Source organism: Eschrichtius robustus, chromosome 10 (genome assembly GCF_028021215.1).
Source record: "Eschrichtius robustus isolate mEscRob2 chromosome 10, mEscRob2.pri, whole genome shotgun sequence".
Lineage (NCBI taxonomy): Eukaryota > Metazoa > Chordata > Mammalia > Artiodactyla > Eschrichtiidae > Eschrichtius > Eschrichtius robustus.
In genome coordinates, this window is record NC_090833.1 from 17674194 (window position 1) to 17690915 (window position 16722).

Here is a 16722-nt window from a genome sequence, read left to right on the forward strand (position 1 = left end):
TCATCCTCGTCCTCATCCTGTCCTCTAATTAATAATAATTGTAAAAATAATAATAATAATAATAATTGTGATTGTAGTAGGAGTGGCTACTATTTATCAGGAAATACTATATATGTCAAGCTCTTTGATAAGTATTTTAAAAATAATAATAACCACTAACATTAATTTAGCACATGCTGTGGGCTTTCGAAGCACTTTCCATTCCTTAATTTAATGTCATCCTCACAATGGCCCCGTGAAGCAGAGGCTGTTGTCATCCCCTTTATACAGATGAGAAGTGGCAGTGTTAAGTGACTTTCCCAAATCCCCCTTATAGGAAGTAAAAGAGCCAGGGTAGTACCATTTTAGCTTCACAATTAAAACCCTTTGAGATACCATGGCCTCCATTTTACAGTTGAAAAGTCAACACCAGAGAGGTAAACTGACTTTCTCAAAGTCACCATCTAGTGAGAGGGAGAGTAAGGATTCAGATATATATCTGGCTGACTCCAAAGCCCTGCTCTTATCTTCTAATGCAACATACCTTATCACTTCCCATTTTATAGAACTAGAATGAAAACGTGAATTCCATAAAACTATTCATCTATGTAGTTATCACATGCTCTTTGAGCACCTGCTATGTCCCAGGTACCATGCTTCACACCCTGTGGTGCTTATAGTGTGTGTGTGTGCGTGTGTGTGTGTGTGTGTAACCTTAAGTACTTAATTTGTGGCAGGAATTATGAAGTAAAGATGCGGTGTTCCAGGTAATCAGTTAACAGTGGGATCTAATTTAGTCGGAGTAGAGTGTGTGCGTGGCGGAGGGGGAGTACATCTATTGGATTAGAAAACAATAAGTCTCACAGTCTACCTTGCAGAGGAAGTGTTATTTAACTAATACCTGGAAGATGAGTTGGAGCTAGCATTGTAAAAGGTTTCAAGCAGAGACAGATATTCTAAGAAGGAAAAGAACTTGGTTGGTTTCAGGAGAGGAAGAATGTGGTGTGGTTGAAGCTGAGTAAATATGGAATGTGAAGCCAGAGGGGTAAGCAGTGACAGATTATGGGGGTCTTGCAGGCAAAGTCTTTATTCTAATAGCAAAGAGGAGAACTCTTAAATGGTTAAAAGAGGGGAATATGTCATGATTGCATTGTATTTTTTGACTTCATGATAGCTGTGCGGAAGTAGATTGCAATGAGGGTGGAAAGGAAAACAGTGGAATGGGGTCAATGAGGTGTCTGTTGTGGAAGCTACTTGAGAATGTTAGTGGCTTCAACCAGGATGATGGGAACACAATTGAGAAAGGGGATTTGGGGAGATATTTGAAAGGTATAATGGACAAGGGCCAGGGAACAGTTGCAGGCAAAGGATAAGGTTGAGGGAGGATTCAAGGGTGATAGAAGTACTGGCAGCCACATAGCAATTTAATGGCAGAGTCAGGTCCTCCAACTCCCAGACGCTCAAGCCAAGGCCGATGCTACTTTGTTAAAAAAACTCTCGGAGAAATTTAAGGGCAATCTGGATGAGCTACTTGTAATTCTGATATTCTACAGTCCTGATTTTCTATAGTTTTAATAGTCTATGAAACCCTGTGTTGAGTACCATGATGGATAGGATAATGCTGCATGGAATCCAAAGGAAAACATTAATTGTCCCTGGCCTTCAAGAAGGGAGTTTACAAGTTTGCAAGAAGACACACACTCAATTAGAAAACAAATATGTGAACACTTAATTTGCAAAGAAAGGTTCCAAATGAGGCCAGTGGTCTTCAGAGTTCAGAGTTCCCATACGAAGACTTTTGAAAGGAATTAGAAGGAATAACAAAGTGCTTCATAAAGGATGAGGCTTATGAACTGGAGTTTGAAGTGATGGCAAAGAACAGTGCCTCTTGGGAGAGATAAGAGCTATAAAGGCATTTTCCTGTCCAGCAAGGAGCATGCAGAAGCCCAGATATATTGATAAGCGAGGGGAGTGGGAGGGACAGGAAATAAAAATCTCCAGATAGACCCAGCGCCGAATCCTGGCCCCATCCGTGACAAGCATAGTCCTACTGCCTCATCTTTAAAAAGGGGTGTTTCATCAGATACCAGTAACTGTAATATGGCAACATTGCTTGTTTTATGTAGTTTGATTTCTCATAGCAACTATCAGAGTGACTGGCACGTGATAAATGATCAAATGCACTAGTTCCCATTCTCAAGTGTGAAGATTAGCTTGGTCCAAAAGAAGGATACAAATTGGGTAGTAAGATGCTAGATCCTGAAGGGACTTCATGGAATCCCAGGATCTCATTTGCATGTGGGGAAGGGACTTGGCTAAGGTCACAAGGCAAGTCATTGCGGAGCTAGCCTATAAACTCAGATCTCCTTGTTGTCCAGCATGCTTGCCTTCCCCCTACCAATAGACTGGTTGGTAAGGAGAGCTTGGCTCCTCAAAGGCTGACCTGGGACTCTCCAGGCTCAGACAGAATTTTAGCCCCATCAGGAGTCATCCTTCTGCCCCGAACACTCTGTTTATTGTTCCCAGCCCTTCCATCTTGGGTTGTCTCTGAATAGCTAGGGCCAATCTTCCCTGATTTGCGCAGGAAGAGCAGTATAGTGAAGAGACCACACTGTTCTCTTTTGACAGCAGCCTCCAGATTTAGGAAACTCCCCAGACTACCATTATATTAGAGTAGCCCATTTCACTTCAGCTCGCTCATCCTCGGCTTCAGTTAAACTTTCTTTGCAATTATTTCTGTCCCCAGACCATGTCACCTCTTGGAGCCACATGCTAAGGCAATTGACTTCCCTCTGTGGGAAGGCGAGTGGCTTCTGATGAATCTAAATTTATCTCTTTCAAGTCTCCTTTCCTGAGCCCCAGATAAAGGGGAGGCTGCGGCTCCTTTGTCCTTCAAGTTTCAGAAGGCAGGCCTGTAAGGTTTTCAGCATCAAAGGCTGTTGTCATTTCTCGCCTCCTCCTCCTTCCTTGCTCTCCTCCTCCAAGTAATCTCCGGTCCAGTCCTCCAGAGTAGCCAGCAGGCACCCCACCAGCCCCATATGCCACATTTCCTGACAACTGCCTGGCCTGGAATTTCAAACTCTCTCCCAGCTAAAGAATCTGCACTGCGACAGTCACAGCTCTGCTTTGTACTCCCCGCTGCCCCTACCTGGATCCCCACGCCTAGCACCTGCTGATAGAAGACAGGTCTGCCTCTCATGTCCTCTCTTGAATCTCTGAAAGAGCAACCTGGATTTCTGCTTTCAAAAAGCCTCACGTTTCGAATCTCTGAGCTGGACAAACTCTTAAAGATTAACAAAATTCAGACCTAACCTCTTATCGTATAGCTGGAGAAACTGAGGCCCAGGAAAGGATATTACTTGCGCAGTGCTCACCATGATTTGGGGCCCCTTTGAGACTGAAAGTTTGAGTTTGTGACTCCCAAACCAGTGTTCTCGTGGTTTCTGGTTCTGTTACAAGGGACGTATGTAACTTCTCCATACCCCCATATTAGTGTGTGCTAAGACGAACCACCTACTTCATCCCTGCTGTCAGCAGAGAGTGAAGACTCAGGTGTCTTGGGGATGCCAAATTCATAACGAAGGGGGCATCTTAGGCAAAGCCCACTTGCATGTACATGATTCTGCAGGAATTTGACCGCATTCCTGGCTATCTCCTCGGGTTGCCGCACATAGGCTGCAGCCTGTCTCTGGGAGAGGGACGTGTGGAGGCGTTTAGGACCCTGACAAGTCCAGGACTTATCCACTATGTGGGAAGATGAAGTATGGAGCACGCTAAGAGACACAGAGAAAGGTAGCGGCAGGGTGAGAGTGATAAGGAGAAGCAGTCAGAGGGGCAAAGCTGAGACATGCGGAGAGACGAGGATGGAGGAGATATTGAGAGTCAGAGTACAGAAGGAGGGATTGCCAGGCACAGAAAGGGTTAAAGAGATACAGAGTAGTGACAAGGGTTAAAGAGATAAGGAGGTAGATGGTGAAAGGTAGGGGAGTCGGGAAGGAGTGAAAGATGAAAGTCTTGTTCTGTAAATAAGTTCATTTGTATCATTTTTTTAGATTCCATATATAAGCACTACCATATGATATTTGTCTTTCTCTGTCTGACTTACTTCACTTAGTGTGATAATCTCCATCCATCCATGGTGCTGCAAATGGCATTATTTCATTCTTTTTAATGGCTGAGTAATAGTCCATTGTATATATGTAAAATGAACTTATTTACAAAACAGAAACAGACTCACAGACTCAGAAAACAAATTTATGGTTAACAAAGGGGAAAGGCAGGGGGAGAGGGATAAATTGGGAGTTTGGGATTGACATATACACACTACTATATATAAAATAGATAATCAACAAGGACCTACTGTATAGCACAGGGAACTCTGCCCAATGTTCTGTGATAACATAAATGGGAAAAGAATTTGAAAAAGAATAGATACCTGTATATATACATATATGTATATATGTACTGAGAAAAAAAAAAAGAAAGGTGAAAGGCTTGAAGGAGGGACCTAAAGTGATAGAGAAAGAAGGACACAGAGTTTACACTGAAGTCACAATATAATTTATTCCCAGGAGGGAGTAAGGGTTGCTTTAAGAGACTGGGTGGTGCCCGGAGAGAGCTCTGGATTAGGAATTGTGTTCAGATGGATTATGAATGCACATAAAAGTCCTTTGGTAAAATGCCAAGTTCTGTGCAAATGTGAAAAGTCAAAGATCTCATTTCTGAATTGCCCCCAAACTCAGTAAATGATGTCAGGCTTTGCTGTTTCTAATCCCTTCCTGTGAGCTGTGTTGGTCTTAATGACCCATGCAAGATCACCGTCAGAATTCCCTTCCCTTAACTCTTGATCAAGGAGGGATTGGCACAGACTGTTGGAGTGAGATAAACTCATCAGAGCTTGGTGGTATTTGCTGTTTTGTTTGTTCCTTTGTATTTTACTTCCCTCCCTCTCCCATCCTTATCCATCCTACCTCATTTTTATAAGAAAGAAAGGTCAACTTCGCTTATAGATTGCAGAGATTTAGATAAACATCAGTCAGGAACTATTATTGAACCTGGAGTCTCAGAAATTGCACTGAGAAGTTGCTTGGGAATGGGGGTGAATACAGTGGTGGATTTTGTAAAAGCCTCATCAAAAAGAAGACTGTTCTACCAGCCACGGACATTTACTCATAGGCCTTCACAAACGATCTACAAAGAATGTAAGGTGCTCATGAAAAATTTACTAGAAGGGCGCTTGCCAGTCTGGTTTGCTTATCAGATGTGCGTGTTGTACAGCATAAGAGGACGATCTTGGGTAAGATGTGGGATTCAGGATGAGGCACCACCAACCCACGCCTGATGAGACAGAAGGATTCTCGTTAAAGATTTGAGGAAAGCTGGCTTTCACTGGTGGCACCCACTTGTTCCCCCGCTGAAGGTCCTGAGTCACATCTCATTAAGTTGCTCCAAAGCTATGGTTGTTCTGCTGCTTTCCTGGGACGTGGTTAATTGTACACGCTGCTTCTGTATCATTCCCTGTTTTCTACACTTTAATCATGTGTGTACGTTTTTATGTGCCAGGTCCTATACGACATACTTTGTTTTCTCACTTAGTCTTTCCAAGACCTGTTGCAAAGTAGCTCTTAACAACTTGGTTTTACAAAAAATGAAATGAATGTGTCAACCAGACCGCATTAAGCTTTGTCTTGATAACACACAACTTCAAAACCATGGTGGCTTCACAGGAAAGTGTGTGTGTGGCTCATACCACGTGCTCCGGACAGAATCACAGTGGTTCTGCACACCCTGGTGTTTGGGAACCTGGGCTGACAGAGCATCGTCTTCATGTGCTTCCGTGAACGCTCTCATAGTGGGGAAGGAACTTGACTCTCATTACTTCCTCCTAGAGGTGACATTCTGCTCACATTGCACTGGTCAAATCAAATCTCATGGCCATGGTGCCCCTCCAAGGGTTGAGCTGAGATGTGAAATCCTATTACGGGCAGAGAAGCAGAGACCCAGAAATATGTGCGACATCAATACTGTTTACCACACTGAGGCACAGAGATGTTAGACTAACTAGCCTGACAGTCATACAGCTAAAAACTGACAGCACACGGGTCTAACAACAAAGCCCATTTAGCAGTAGTGCCTCCCAGGCTCCCGGGATACTCCTACTTCATGTCACCACCTCTGAGAACTGTAATTAGACTTCTGTTCTCTTCTTGTCAGTTTCCTTCATTCAATCCCAAGGAACGATAGACTTTATAGATGGGAGAACCTTGGAGAACAGTTTGTACAACCCCCTCCATTTGTAGATGAGATGCCCAAGGCTCACAGTTTTTAAGTGAATTACCTAAAACCCCATATAACTAGTAAATAAATAAGTCAGGCCTCTAACCCCCAGTCTATTGGTCTTCTCTGTATTCACTTGGAAGGCTTAGGGAAATAGCATCCAACTCCCACACTGTACAGATGGTAACACCAAGGCCAAGTTTCCATCATTAACAGCAGAGCCAGGCAGGGGAGCTGTTTTTCTAAACTCTTAGGCCTGAGTGTTTTGTGGTATACCACGATCTTATTGTAAAAAAGAAAGCAAAGGAGGCAGATAGTGGAGAAATCATCAGTGGAAAGTAGCATTAGCTTTTGATTTTCAAGGACATTCCCAGCCTCTCTATGTAGTAATATTCCAGCTCTTGGCAAAACCTTCAACTAACCACCTAGAGACACAGCTGCATGCTACCTTCTCTGGGGGATCAATGGTGAGATCTTTGAAGTGGATTGAGCGACAGAAGTTGGAGGCTGGATCACAGGATTCAGGGGGCAATTTTCCCTGGGGTCCTGACTCCTGGGCTGACTGTGAAGAATCTCCTTTCTGTGTGTCCATTTTTCCAAGGTTTCCTAACATCATCCACAGGAGTCAAACCCAATATGTCCAGTGTACCTTAGGTCCTGGAATCAGAAAGTCTTCATTCCTGTTCTACCACTCTTGGCCATTCCCCCCGTCTGACTTCTGTTGTCTCTTCTGTATATTAAAGTGAGGGCAGAGCTCAGACAAAGACTGAGGGCTTCTGACCTAGAATACAGCACTCTTTTTACTCAACTGCCATGGCCAGGGGCCTAGTGAAGCCTTTCCTACTTACCTGATCATAAGAATCATCTAGGGCTATGCCAAGACCCACCAATCTTTTTTTTTTTTTTTTTCCCCAGATAAGGGGCCTGGGAAAGTGCATTTCCACTGTATTCCCAGGTGGTTCACATTATCCAGCAATTTGGAGATATAGTGGCCTGATGTCTAAGATGCCAGGCTCCAGAGTCCACGTTCTAACTTGCCACTAACCAGTTGTCTGGCCTTGGGCACATTAGCTCATTAAGCTCACTTTCCTTATCTCTAAATTAGGAATAATAACAAGACCCACTTCCTGGTGGTGTTGTGATGATTAAATGAGATTGGCCCCCGTTTCATCCCTATTCTCAGCAGACAGGGAGGATCCTGGTGCCATAGCGGGCGGCCAAGTCAATAACTAAGGAGGAATCTTAGGCAAAGGCCATCCTTATGTGCATGATTCTGCAGGAACTTGATCCCATTCTTGGCTGTGACCCAACACAAGGTGTCGGGGTGCCACCATCAGAAGTAACAGGATCCAAATCCCACATCTGCCATTTCCTAGCTCTATGGGTTTGGACAAATCCCTAATCTCTCTGAACCTCAAGATCTTCAACTGTAAAGTGGGTTTTACCCCAAAATATCCTCAAAGAGCTATGGTAAGGATTTAACAGTCTAATAAGCAAGGGTCCTAGATCAGTAGGCTTTCAGTAAACACTGTTTTCTTTTCCTTCAATTGTATTCCTCTCCCCATAGTTCTAGAAGCCACATGGTTGATGAAGATGTATTCTGTTGCATTCCCCCAAATCTCATCTCTGGACTGGAGTCATGGTCAGCCTCCCAACTTCCTCCAACTAACACATGTTTTGGTGAATACATTGCTTTGGTGAAATGCCCAGGGTAGAGACAGATATGTAGCCCTTCTTGCTCTATGGGTCTGTTGGAGTTGGACAGCTCAGCCAGCAACGTGGGATGGGGCAGCAGCCAAGGTCACCTTCTTGTGGGAGTATTTATCCCAGCCTTTGGAAAGATACAGTCTCGCTGATGTGTTGTATCACCTGTGTCCTATAGGGTAGCCCCCTTTGTCTGAATGACCTACAGTGAAATACATCTAATTAGCAATGTGACATTTAGACGCTCACGTGTGCTATGTGGAATTTGATAACCTGGGCCCAGATCCAAAAGTTCCAGAAGTATGTTAATCTACCACCTCTAGGGTGATATTAAAAATATTTAATGATCAGCCTAGAAGTGGCATTGACCAATCAAAGAGGACGTCCGTCCAAACAGAATGAAGGTTTAGCTGTAAGCCCTTCTGGACCTCACGTCAGCCTCGCTCACCTTCCACCTTTCCTGATTTCCTCCCCCTCTTATCAACTCATCACATCCTCTGGTACATTTCCTCAACACCTTTAAGCATGATTGATATTGTAAAACTATTTTTTCTTTTCTTTTTAAAGCCTGTTTCTGAGGGGCATAGGCAGACGTTTCTCCCATGACACATGTGGACAGAGCACATTGCCTATCATACTTCTTACATGAGAAAACTGAAACTCAGAAAGGTGAGGTGTGGCAGCCAAAGTGCCATGTGCATATGGTCTAAAACCATATGATCCTCAAAGAGCAGGAAAGCAAATAATAGCTCATCATCGTCATTATACACAAAACCTCTATCTAAAGGTAGGAATTTTCCATACGTCTGCTTATAGCCAGAACTCAGTACACATGAAATGCACTAGTGCTTCTCAAACTCTCATGCGCATACAGATCGCCAGGGTATCCTGCTAAAATACAGGCTCTGGTTCAGTGGGTTGTGGGTAAGGCCTGAGACTCTGCATTTCAAATGAACTCCTGGGTCTGAGGACCAGTTTGAATAGCAAAGTGTTAAACTGAACTTTATGCTAGACGTGAGCCCAGGTTAGGCCTGAGAATGGAAAAGGATGGTTTCCCCTCCATGTGCCTGTTTGAAAGCAGCAACTGAGTCCCAAGTCCAATGGCACAAGGGCACCATGGTGTCCCTCAGAGTGACCAAGTGCAGAGACGGTTTTGGATTTGCAGCAGCCAGGGCGGACAGTGCTGTCCTGCAATTCAACAGGCCCCTAGTGCGTAATGTAGCACAGTTCATTCTCTGCATCCATTCGCCTGCTCTGCTCACTGTTGGGTACAAGGACACTGAGCGTCAGCACCGATCGGGGAGGCACTTATCCTGACTCCAGTGTCCTGAAGCTGCAGCTGGGTGCCCAGATCATAGCCTCCTCCATCTGCCCACACTACAATTCCAGCCATCACTGGATGCCGTGGAAGGTACTTTCCAGCGGAGAGCTGGGCTACAGTCTGCATTAGATCAAAGGTGGAAGGCAGACTCCTAGAAAATCAGTGAGAAATCCATTTGGGAGGGGACATTGGTCTGGGTGAAGCTTTATTTTTCTTAAGCGCTGAGACCAAAATCTCGTACCGTCGACGCTCATTAGTTTAATTGGGGACAGAAGGAGAGTAGTAAAATTAAGACCTAATGAAAGATGCTTTTTATTTATTTATTTTTGTGGGGAGCAGGGAATTGCAATCCATTTTTAAACAAGGACTCTCTAATCTCCGTCCCTAATTATAGTAAGAGAAGAAAGAAAAAGAGCTACTTTATTTTTAAAAACATTTTATTCTCAATGTTCACATCTCTAAATATACCAAGCATGGTCTTTTTATGAGGAAAACAAATTATACACAGCATATTTTGAATGTTCTCCAACTAACCTAAAGATGTAACTGTAGTCCGCAAAAGGTACTAAAACAACAAAAGTAACCAGGTCCGTTTCACTTCTCTTCTCAGTTTTCTACCTAACCCCCACTCCTTTTGGTTTTGTTTTTAATTTTCTGTCTTCAAAATCCCTGACTACATTCTTTCTCTCGGAGTCGAGAGCCTATCGGAATCATGGAGGCATCTGAAGCAGAGACATTTTTTTAAGGAACCGCAATTTCATTACACTCAAATGCAGGCAGTAACTCACGCAGGTCTAAGCACTCAGAAGGAAAAGTCTGGAGGGAACCTTCGGAGCAGATAAGGATAGATTGTAATTAGCACAGTAATTGTAATTAGCAGAGCAACTGTAATTAGCACAGTGATTGTTTGTTCATAATGGGTGCTTCCAAAGTGACTTCAGGCGGTTTGTTCTCTTAAATATCTTCTGCCATTTCCCCGCCCCCCATTTGTTTACACTGCTAATGTAATAATGTGCTTAGCAATCTCTTTTATAAATAAACACTCCAAAGGTACAAGCCAGACTAGCCCCTAGCCAAGCGTTATACACCCTTAATTAATGGAGTCCACAGCACTGAAATTTACTATATTTGCATTATGCTAAGGCAATGCCTGTATATTACTCTCTGAAGAAATCACACTTCAGAAGTCGTTTGTTCTTGTTCTTGTTGTTCTGTTAATTACAAGAGGGAATGGGATGTCACCATAGGACTGCACTTGAGGTCAGAGATTCCAGGCCTGGCTTTACCACTTATTCTCATTTGTTATTTAACAAGTTTTCATTAAATAACCCCTCTGATGTATTAAGCATTGAGGAGGAAAAAATGGAGATAGGCAAGGTCCCTACTCTGATGTAGATGGACCACCGGTCCAGCCTTGGTGTGGTAAGCAGCAGGGAAGACTTTTTGAAAGAGATGCTGGCTGAAACCTAGAGGTTGTGCTGAACAGTTAGCTAGGGAGAGTGCCCCTGGCAAGTAAGAGCACAGAGCATCTGCAGACATGAACATCAGGGTGGATCATGAAGAGGGTGAGGGGATGGGATTGTAGAGATGAACCATGATGAAGGATGGACCTTCAATCGGGAAGGGTTATTTAAGCACCACAGTAATGGGACCACTGCTGGCTGTAAGACTCTGCACGGTCTTCTAATCTTTCTGGGTCCAGTCTGCTCATCACTAAATCAGGGAACGTAATAGTACCAGTCCCATAGGAGAATTATGGTGGGGGGGGGGGGCGGAGAGGTGATGAGAAAAGTCAGGTTAAAATGCTCTGTAAAGTGTAAAGACATGTGCAAATGTTAGTGACATTTTCCTAGCATGAATCTGAGCATCTGTGAGATACCACTTACTCCAAAATTATGTGCTGGAGTGTGCGTCCTGGCACATTTGAGATCATGTGAGATGCAAATTCACCAGCATTACTTTCTTTGTATTCCTTCCAGAGAAATGAAAAAGTAAGTCTATTCTAAGCTCACATTAATAAGCCTATGCATGTGAATCAAGAAAATTAATTTTTAGGGAAACATTTCCATTTCAGGGAGATGCCCTGAATAGAAATGTATTTAGTAACAATTCTAATGAAAGATATGATCACAGTTTATTAGATGTGAATTAATACAGAAAGCTCCAAGGGCAGTGGCTGGGCTTTTATGTAACACCACCACTGAAAAATTACTATTACTGATAATGTAGTGGAACACCTCAAAGGTGGCTTTTAAGAGTCCAAAATGAGCATTTATTTTTATGTCTCATAAGATGCTCAGAGGTGCCCGTTAAGTGGGCAATTAATTAGCAGGCACAAGCCAGGAGCCTATGACGCAGGCATTCAGTGCATCCCTTACCACTGTGAAACAGCCTTAATCCCTGAATCAGCCAGCCATCTCTCCATCCTCTGTGAGTGTCCTAGTGCTGTGACCTTGAAGCTCTTTAGCTTGTGTTGAATGCTTTCTAGAGTAAGAGGAAAGAAATAGGATAAAGGGGTTGGTCTTCCTTGCCGTCTCATAACTCAGAGAACTAAAGTTACACCAAGGGACACCTTTCCAAGTTTCTGTTAATTACCAAACTACTTCTAAGGAGTTAGTGAGGACCCAGCCACCAGAAAGATACAAGCCCAGAAGCTATACAGGCATCTTGCAGCTGTACTTGCAAAGGAGGTAGAAACCTAGCTTGAAATTAAACTAAATTGCAATTAAATTCTCCTTCAGCCTTGTGATTCAACCAATAAATATATATTGAGTACTTATTATGTGCCAGGTTCTGGAGATGCAAGCTGAACAAGACTCACAGAGTCAAACATTGGTGTAAAGGCGAAAAGAATGTTCTTCTCCTTGGTATTATCTAAGTCTGTGTTTCTTAATTTTTTCCTTTCTCAAGGACCTGGGAGCCATCTCTTTGAAATGTAATCATCAATGAAGAAAGCAGAGAAATACATTTGCAAGTTCAGACATCACTGCACTGTGTGGGGCATATCCCTTGGTTCACCTCCCCCTTGAAGTCCTCCAGCACTTTTCTACTTGCTCAGCCCAGCCTTAAAAACCCCTCCTGCTCTCTGTTTCAATGAAATTGAGTTCAGACCTCTCAACCCTATTGCAATAACCTTGAATAAAATCAGTTATTCACATTAGTTTTTACCCAGTGTCCTCTTTTTCTGATCCAGTGCTCTGTTAGAGCAAAATGGCACTGGACAATGTCAAACAGTCAAGCAAGACTTTATTCGAGGCTATTGCAATAAGGGGAGGGAGGTCTGGACTCAATTCCATTGAAACAAAGGATTTTTAATGCTGGGCTATGGGAGTGGAAAGGTCCTGGAGGACTTCAGGGGGAGGTGGACCAGTGGGATATGCCCACACAGTGTAGTGATGTCTGAATTAAAAAATGTATTTCTCTGCTTTCTTCATTGATGATTACATTCAAAGAGATGGCTCCCAGATCCTTGAGAAAGTCATCCCTGGGTTATAAAACTGGCAAGAGGCTTTTAAAAAGATTAACATGTTACAGGGCAGAGAAGGAATTTACAGTGACAAGTTTTCTAAAGGAAATGCTGTAAGAAAAGGGAGGTCAGGGACCTGGAGTCGGGAAGAAGCTTGCCTGAAGTTTGACCGAGCTGGGCAAACCTTAAGCCGGCTTAGTTGTTACCTTACCTTTAGCTGTTTGTCTCCTTAGGCTCCTCTTGGCTGTGACAGTGGGGTCGGCTGGTGGTTTTACTTGATTCTTTATAGGCATTCAATTTACGAAGTTCAAGAACAAAAGCAGTATAAGAGACACCCAGTGAGGAGTGGTACTCCTTTCCCTGTTTCTCTGTATTCCTTTTCTCCTACCTCCTCTCCAGTTTTATTCATTTACTGGGTATTTTTCCAGTGTTTCTTTATATAAATTCAAGCAAACAAAATTAAATAGCATTCTCCCCTTTCTCTCACAAAAGATGCATAAAATATATTGTTTTTCACCACCCTCACTTATTTATATCTCTTAAAGATCTCTCCACAGACAACACATTTTTCAGTAATGACACAGAACATTCTAGTGCTGGGGTTTGGGATCCCGTTGGTAAATACCATGCCACCACAGAAAAAGTAGGGGCCCCAGGGAGATGGAGCGACCTGGGTTTTGGGGATGGGTGATTCCACCTCTTGGGCCTCACACAGGTGATGTCACTTTTCTTGGCCTAATCTCTTCATAGGTAAAATAAGCATCCTTACATCTCATTATGTTGTTGTGAGAAAACTAAGATAAGAAATATAAGGAGCCTGGTCCCAATAAAAGTAACAGTAGTGGTAGTAGTAACAATAATAACAATAACAAACATATACGGTATTTACCCCCCACGAGGTACCACTGTATCTTTTTGTTTGTTTGTTTGTTTCTTTTTTTATACTGCAGGTTCTTATTAGTCATCAACCACTGTATCTTGATTCAATCAAAAATTCTTATTAAGTACCTATTACATGCCACTCATGGTTCTAGGGTACCAGGACTACAAAGGTGAACAAAACCCATAAAAACCCTGCCCGCATGAGTTGTATTCTAGTGTGGAAGACAATCAACAAATAAATATATACTATGTCAAGTGTATGCACTGTGGAGGAAAGCAGGAGAAGGAGACTAGGCTGGACAGGGAAGACCTCTTTGCTAAGGTGACATCTGTGCAAAGATCTTAACAGGTAAGGCAGTGAGTCTTGCAGATATGCAGGGATAAGCTTCCAGGCAGAGGGCACAGTAAGTTCACAGAACCTTCACATGTTCCAAGGACAAAAAGGAGCCCAGAGGTGGACGGAAAGTAGTGAAAGAGCAGGCGAATGGTAGGAGAAAAGGCTATAAATACAAAGGTAATGGACGTCAAGAGGGGCAGCGTGGCAATTTGCACAGGGTCCTATGAGTCACATAGGTACAGTACTTCGGATTTTACTCTGAGTGAGAAGAGAAAGAAGCCAGCACGTGGATTGAGCAGAAGAGGGCTATAATATCACTCATATTTTTAAAAGACCACTCCATCTGGGGTGTGAAGAATAGACTTTAGCGGGCAGGGTGGGAGCCGGGAAAGCAGTTCTGAGCTTTTGCAGTGGCTCAGGTGAAAGACAACGGAGGCTGGTTGTAGGTGTCCCCATGGCGAGAGGGGGACGGGTTCTGGGTGTATCTTCAAGGTAGAGCAACAGAATTTACTGATGGGGGAAAGAAAGGAGGGAGGCAAGGGAGGCTCCCTGCTTCTAGCTTGAGTGGTTGGACAGAAGGAAGCACCATTGACGGAGACAGTAGGGACCACAGTAGAAGCGGGCAGAAAGGAGGGGAGTAGAAACAGACATTTGTTTGTGACCATGTTAAAAAATTAACTTGGTTATGAAAAATTCCCGTCATTTATAGCAATAGACAATAGTGTAATAAAACCCAAGGTACTCCTCACCCTGCTTCGGTCACCATCATCTGGTTCTGTCTAACAGATATATCCTCATGGAGATGTCAGAAAGCCAGCAGGATATACAATCCAGCAGAAGAGAGACCAGACTTGAAATGCCCATTTCAGATTATTTAGCCTATAGATGGTATAAAAGTAATGAGAAGAGACAAGTTCACCAGGGAGGAGCTAGAGAAGGGGAGAACCGAGGTCCCCAGCCCAGGGGCTCCTGTACTTGGAGGTCAAAGGGATGAAGAGCCACCAGCGCTGGAGGCTGGGGAGGAGCCCCCAGTAGCATAAGAGGAGAAGCCGGGATTAGTCCTGCCCGTTTAAACCCACTCAGTTGTTACAGCAGCGGGACATTCATTTTCTTAATGTCATCCAGCTTGTAAATGGTGGAGCCAGGACTGGGATGTAGGCAGTCTGGTTCCAAACCTGTGCTCCAATATCCATCTCCCCCATCCCTTCCACCACAGAGTCACACACTCCACTCCCTCCGTAGCACTGCGCTAGACTGAGGGACTTGATGGTGGTGGCACTAGGGGACAGGGAGAATGTTATAAAAACATCCACGTTAAAAGTTAAACTAACAATGCAGAACATTCTGTGTGTGATCGGCCACCAAATTATCTTAGTCAATAATTCAACGCTGCCTAATAATATTAACGATGATAATAATTGCTGTTTACTGAGCACGTATCTGTGGGTCAGGCACTCTGTGAAGTGCTTCGAATGCTGTATCTTCTTTAATCCTCACAACAAGTTTATGGAGATGAACCAATGCTATATATCCATTCTGCATACAAAGACACGGACGTAACAGAGCTTAGAAAGTGGTGGCAAGGGATCTGCTCTGTTCCACTGATGGGTTTATGATTGCATTATTCAGAAGAAAAGGGGGGAAGAAAGGGCAACATAGTGGGTTCAAATCCTAGCTCTCTGCGATGTGGTCTTGGTCATTCAACCACCCGGCCTCAGTTTCCTTATCCGTGAAAATGTAATGAAAAAAAAATCCTATGTCCGGTCCTTGTACTCTCTTTCCTCTGAAATACTTGTAGATACCCAAATAAGTTAATATTTGTGTGATTCTTTATTTAATGTCTACCTTCCCTATTGAAATGAGGCCTGGAACCATTGTTGAAAGTTCATGCTAAGTCCCCAAGACCTAGCAAAGTGTCTACATGCCTAAGGTCTCAACAAATGGTAGCTGTAACTTACAAGCTGATTTACTTTTTAAAGTCTGTGGGTAAAGTATATGAGATTTGTGGGTCAGAGTAGCTTTTACGCCCACCCAAGACTGGGAACTTCCCTCATTCTTTACACCCTGTACTCCTTTATATTTCAGCTTTCCTCTGTGAAGCTGAGGCCATAGCATAGTTTAATGATGAGACTGTGGCTTCGGACTCAGGCAGACCTGGAATTGAATTCAACCTCTGTTGCTATTAGCTGTGTGACCTTGGTCAAGTCACCTGACCTCTCTGAACTTCATTGTCCTCATTTGTACAAGGTGATCATATTAGCTGCCTCATTGGCCAGGTGGTTAAATAGTATGTGGTGTTTAAATCAACTGACCCATGGTAGATGCTTAGTACTGGCTACTTATTTCTCCTTCTCACCCTCAAGGAAGAAACCATGTTTATTTATTGTATGCCCAGTGATAAAAATAAACAGGCCTTAATGCATAGGAAGGGATTAACAAGTTAGAAGGCAGGAGGAAAGAAAAGAAAGGGAGGGAAGGAAGAGAGGGAGGAAGAGGGGAAAAAAGGAAGTCAGAAAAGGTTCTGTAAGCTTGTCATTAGGACTAGTTTTTAAAAAGAACCCATTTCATTCATTCATTGAACAGATATCCTGAACTTAATAAATTTTAATCACTGTCCTAAGTGATGGAGATACAGAGAGAGCCAGACAGTGGCAGCATGTACCCATATTTGTAGGGTGACCATACATTCCGCTTTGACTAGGACAATTCTCGTTTATGCCTGTTGTCCCAGAGTCCTGTCTACTTTAGCATTTATCC

The 16722-nt window shown here is 43.3% G+C and overlaps 1 protein-coding gene across 4 annotated transcripts in view; it reads left to right on the forward strand.

Annotated features, from left to right (window-relative positions):
- ASTN2 (astrotactin 2) overlaps positions 1-16722 on the forward strand; it is an 899407-nt gene that overhangs the window by 586412 nt on the left and 296273 nt on the right. The gene's annotated exons all lie outside the window — the stretch shown is intronic.